This window comes from Lathyrus oleraceus, chromosome 1 (assembly GCF_024323335.1).
Source record: "Lathyrus oleraceus cultivar Zhongwan6 chromosome 1, CAAS_Psat_ZW6_1.0, whole genome shotgun sequence".
Taxonomy (NCBI): domain Eukaryota; kingdom Viridiplantae; phylum Streptophyta; class Magnoliopsida; order Fabales; family Fabaceae; genus Lathyrus; species Lathyrus oleraceus.
In genome coordinates this window covers 207427633-207433932 of record NC_066579.1, presented here as the reverse complement: position 1 = coordinate 207433932, position 6300 = coordinate 207427633, and the positions used below count along the sequence as shown (strand labels likewise).

At 31.2% G+C, this 6300-nt stretch overlaps 1 pseudogene; it reads right to left on the bottom strand.

The window, feature by feature from the left end:
• Positions 1-569: 569 nt before the first annotated feature.
• On the bottom strand, positions 570-3254 carry LOC127127956 (DEAD-box ATP-dependent RNA helicase 39-like; annotated as a pseudogene).
• Between the last annotated feature and the right edge of the window lie 3046 nt (positions 3255-6300).

The following is a 6300-nucleotide window of genomic DNA, read 5'->3' as shown; positions in this document are numbered from 1 at the left end:
ACGAATATATGTGATTCACACTCCTTATTATTGACTCATGATCTTCATATGGCAATCAGACGAAGATATGCCATTCACACTGAGTATCTCTAAACTTCATAACCTTTTATGAACCTAGGGCCTCCACCTAGGTGAAATATATGTTTTCCATTTAGTTAAACCTCTAAACTCTCCTTAAATCCTCGTTATTTGAGCATTCGAGTTTTTGTATGTACAACACCTCTTTCCCATGAGCAACAACAAATGTCCTATACCATATATCAACTTTAATTGTCGATCTTTCTGATAAGCAGCAACGGATGTCCTCTACCATATCTCAATAACTTTAGTTGTCGTCAAATCCATTGGATCAAAAGTCAAGGATAATAAAATGCAAGTTTACATGATACAAAAATGTTTTCCCAAAGTTTTCATACCTTCAATTTCAACACAGATAAAACGACATGATGTATTGTTGCTTTTTGGATGAATGAAGAAGTTCATCCTAGTTTCTAGTTGTGTCTCAAAGATATAAACAAGAATAAATTGTACTTCATAATTTTCAAATTTTAAATTAATAAGAGATTCCATCTCATTAATATTAAACTGTTATAATCAAGAAGCAGGTCTCTATATCGGAAGTTCCCATCTTGAAACGTCTTACATGAACTTAATTTTTGTTCTAATAGCATATAAATATGTACATATACACCACAACTTAAAAATGATAATGACTATTTAACTTCCCTTATGCTATCCATTGTGGTCCTCCCCGACTCGAGGGATTAGTCTCTGCAGTTGCGTGCAGAGGATATTTGATTTCTACCGAAAAAAATCATAAAACCTATTTTAACACATCTTTTGTAAGAATATGCCATAGAAATTGCATACCAAGATGTTGCTGTTATTTCTAAAGGGAATTCATGGCCTCCTCCAATTTTTTCCTAAGTGCGTCCAGAGACTCTGTCAAATGAAAAACTTCTGCTTCCTCCATTTCTATAGACAATGCAGAAATATTTCCAGCATGATCGCACTCAAGACGTTCCAAAAGGGGCGATTTTTTGCCCAAAACCTGCCATAAGAAAAGGACCAATTCAGAAACATATATTTATGAGGATTTTGCATTGCATGCATTCAAGATTCTCCACAGTCATGCATTCTAGACAATAGGCATCGGTGGCTCTTGGATCAAGATTGCGCAGTCCTAAAAGTGCATGTTTTAAATTGTTTTATTTCAAAAAAGAAAGCTTGAATCTGGACCTTCTGATTTTTGATCAAATGGTCACTGATGTCCCGAATGCGTAATTCCTGACTGCACTAAAAGTAGTCTCGTCGTAGTTTCATGCAAAAGTTCAAATACAAAAACATGGTTATTTACTCATTTATACCTCGGCTATAGTTGAAATTGCCAAAATTGTCTGCAATCTTTTGACATTGGATTTTTCGTCATGATGCTGTAATGGTCTGATAATTTTATGGATTTCAGGACCAAGGTGGTTACCAAGCATGGAATCGGCTTCATCCAATACCTACTTAATGAAAATGAAACATACATATGTGATCAATGTTTCGAGCTCCCAAGAACCGAAACAAAAAACTACTCATTATTGACACTAACCAAATATCTTAATTCAGCAGGAACAACAATCCCTTCATCAATGTATTGAAGAATCTCACAAGGAGTTCCAATCATTAAGCCAATTGAGGAATTCAACTTTTCGTTATCTGATGAAGCATGATTCTTTGCAGACTTCAATTCTGCATTGTGGATGATATATCTTGCTGCATTGAAACACTGCAATGGCAAAACCAATTTAAAAACTCAGGATGCCAACTCTACACTACAGGACTAATCAGACAAGTTGATGATAGAGTGACCTGTTCAACTTTCTCCTCGGAAGCACAAAGCACAACGGCTCGAGGATGCTTTGAATTCAAACCAAACTCTCTATCTCGTCTTAACAACTGTAAAGTTACACGGATTTAATCAATTCAATCAAATCATAGACCATTTTAGCTTAACATTATCCTAAATTATAGTAAAAACTACGACAAAATCTTAAATAGCGGCCACGGAAACAGTTGCAGTCATCACCATGGTTTTATATTGCAGTCCGCAACCGCAATATTGCTGAAGCGATAATCTCCACAACCGCATTAGAAACCGCATATAACAACTTCACCCATATTTCTTCAAGTATTTCATCAAAACTCAAAATTTCAGAATCCCAAACCCCAATTACTTCTATAGTAAAGAAAAATCTTTAACAATTAAGTGTTTTTCAATGGTATATTTCAAACACCTCCCAATCAAAATTTCGCAAGAGCAACTAGAATGACCGCAATCGCACATCTGCAATCGCAAATACATCCATGATCGCAATTTAAAACCATGGCCAATATGACCGTGATAGCAACATCCACAACGACAACTGCTTCAGCGGCCGCAATTTAAAACCATGGTCATCATGACCGCAATCGCAACATCCACGACCGCAATTTATAACCATGGTCATCACAGACAAATGCAACCAATGTATGTACAGTTTAGATTCGCGGTAACTTACATTTATATAAATTTCAAATGAATAACAAAAATAAATAAAATCGCAAAGGATCCAAACCCTAGGAAGGTAATAAAATGAACCTGAATAAGGGGCAACAAGTAGGCCAATGTTCTATCAGGTTGAGATGGTGAACTCAACAGCAAACTCTTCCCTTCCAAAATAGTTGGAATAACAACACACTGTATCTCACTTGGTACAAAATCACCAATCTCTTCCATAACCTCAACAAGAACTTCACTCAAACCCAATTCCTTAAAGTTGGCAACCACCATAGAATCTTCATTTTGACTCTCATTTTTCAAACCCTTTTGGACTGTTTTATCAACGTTAGTATCAAAACATTCTGGAACTGAATTTGAAACTTTTGGATTAAAAATTGAGTCTTTTGATGACCCTTTGAGTTTCCTTTCTTTGAACCGTTGGAAAATCAGTGAATCTCTTTGGGGTTTTGAAAACATTGAGAAGAAGAAGTGGGTTGTAGCGATTTTGAGAGTGGTTGGTTGTGAATTTTAGAGTGTCGAGATGAAAAACAAAGGCCTAGAAGCTCTTTGATTCTTCTTCTCATGATTTTCTCTGTGGTTTTTGTTCCGAGTCTTGTCGAACAAAGGGAAGAAAGAGGGAATAGAAATTTGAGGTTTTGGTGTTGCCGAGGTTTTTTTTTTCCTCGGAAGTTTGATTCGGGTTTGTTTAATTGCTTGGTTGGAAAAATTGCCCCACTTTGACCCAAATAGAATTTTAACGAAATTACTTTATTAACACCCATCTAGATAAGAGCAAGAATAAATTTATTTGGTATGTTATAAAATATATTTTGAATTATTTAATTATAAAATGATATAAACTTTATTAAATATTCATATAGAAAAAACATACGAGATAGAAAAAGAAAAAGATTTAATATTTATAAATAAAAATTTTGTCTTCTAAATAGAGATTCAAGTATTTGATAGTGACCCGTGAATTGAAACAAAATAGTCTCTTTAATCATAATTTAAAAATAAAAATTATATTTATTAAATAAAAATAATTGTTGGATTATTAATATTATTAGTTATTTGAACGTGTACTGCGTATTATGTAATTTGATAAAATAAATTATTAATTTTATTATAATTAAATTTAAAATATATTTAGATTCACATGAAAATTTAAAATATATTACTTAGTTATAAATCATAATAATCATATAAACTCAAATATATTAAATAATTATAAAAAAAAATTAAAAAAGACCTAAAGATGGAGAGAGAAAAAAGAAGAAATTTTGACATTTGAAAATAATGTAATTATGATGATAGTACTCATTATATGGAAAGTTAATTGTATGTAAAATAAATTGTTAATTTTATTAAAATTAAAAAGTAAAATAATAATTATTTTTTAGTGGTAATAAATATATTGAATTTCTTAAATATGTTGTAAAAATTAAAAATAAAAAGTTTCAAATTCACATTTATATTAGTGTAAATTTAGTAATATATAATTATAAATAGTCTTTACAATTTTTTTTATTAAAATAGTATTTTGAAAGTGTGAAAAAAAATTAGAGAAGATTTGAATTTTAAAAGTGTGAAAAAAATTAGAGAATGTTTGAATTTTGAATTTTAAATATAATTGTCTAAAATAATAAAAAGAGAATGAGAAAAAAAATTCAATGGTTGAGAGAGATAAACAGGATAGATTAGGAAAATTGATATATAGGACCATAATTAATAATAATAATAATAATAATAATAATAATAATAATAATAATAATAATAATAATAATAATAATAATAATAATAATAATAATAATAATAATAATAATAATAATAATTAGAGAAGATTTGGATTTCAAATTTTGAAAAAAGAGAAAAAAGTAAGTGAAAGAGTGAGAAGAGGGAAAAAAAATAAAAGTTGAAAAAAGTGTCAAGTAAGAACTTACATTTGGTTGAAAAAGAGTAAATTAATTTAGAATATTTTTTATTTATTATTTTAACTTTTTGAACGTTTAATGATTTTGAAATAAAAGAATATTGGTACTGTTCATGTATATTTCTTTCTTAGATGTATAGCTTACTTCTGTTTTTATTTGATTTCTCTCTTATATTAAGAATTGAGTATCTCTTATACTATATACTATGTATAATATATTGTTTGCTTTTAAAACTAAAAAAAAAAATCAACCTCTAGCAGAAGGACAAAAACAAACCTAGTAATAAAAAATTAAAGTCAAAAGAAAACAAAAACACAAAAAAGCCTCTGACACAACACAAGCGCCTCCACAAAAAATTAGGACCTCAATCTTTCAAAAATAAATAATATATATATATATATATATATATATATATATATATATATATATATATATATATATATATATATATATATATATATATAGACGTTGACCCAAGAACATATTTTGTAATTTTCATATGATCCATAACATAGAATCGTAGACTAAAGACAACTCATACCTAATTATAGACGTTGGACCAAGATATCTCATGATTTATAACATTGATCCTATGAATTTCCACCACGCTTACCTAAACCACTTAAAAATATTATACCAAATGAAAGTTGTCATCTTGCAAGAGACAAACATATGATTAAGTGACTCAACAACCCCCTAATAGAAGACACGATTAATACCACTAGTGTAAATGATCACCTTTTGTCTAAAAAGGTTATCTTTGGTGAAATTCTATCTCTAAGCAACTACTATGAGAAAACCAAAACTTTAGGCGGGATTCAACTCTTCCAAGTGTAAAATCCGAGCAATATTAGAAAAAAGAGAAAGAATAGTCAGATGACATTGAAGTACAAATCGTTTTTATCAGGTGACGTCCATCAACAGTCCCCGTCAGGGGAAGCACTAAAACCCTTGGTAGCAACCATGAGGTTCACCATCATCTCATGTTCCCAAACAAACAAACCCCTCATTCACCGAAGATCCTAAGACCAAACCACACTCATAAACTCATCCAAATCACTTAATCTCCTATCAACGATATGAAACTCGTCAAAGTCTTAGAAAGCGGTCTTTCATAGGGATAAGACCACACCAGGGATATTCCAAAATAAGGTAGATAGCCCATTTCCTGTCTTTTAAGTGATGTTCTTCGTGAACCAATCTCATGAATCTTAGGGACCATAACCAAATAAGGAAATTCCTTTCCACCAAGACGAAGAAGAACGAAAACCCACTAACCTCCCTCTCTGACTAAAAGAGCCCATACTTGGTTGATATAATGGCAAACTAGAGGCTCTCTCACTCTAATAATCTCCATGTACATTTACCTAGAAGCACAAAATAAGCCAGACATATATCTCTTACCCTCATTCGGCCATCCATTTTTAGCTTACACACATCGACTAAGGGACCCAAGCAAACTTATCTTTATCGATTGTTCCTCCCCAATGGAAACACCTATAATGTCTAACCAGATTTTTCCATACTTTAACATGCATTTTAAGTAAGGAAAGTAAGAAAATGAGTATAGAGTTAAGAACACAGTTTAATAAGATTGTACGACCATCCAAGCTAACAAACTTATTATATAACGAGTTAAGCCTTTTCCAAATATAGTTAACCAACAGTCTCCAAGTAGTTCCAAGGTGGGGGTTAACACCGATCGAAGGCTCGTAAAAATTTTGAATTAACATTAACCTTTGTCACACTACTCTTAGCGAAATTCACTCGAAGTTCTGAAGCGATCTCAAAGTCCCAAAGGAGTGATTTAATAATCCAAAGGTTTTCAATAATTTTCTC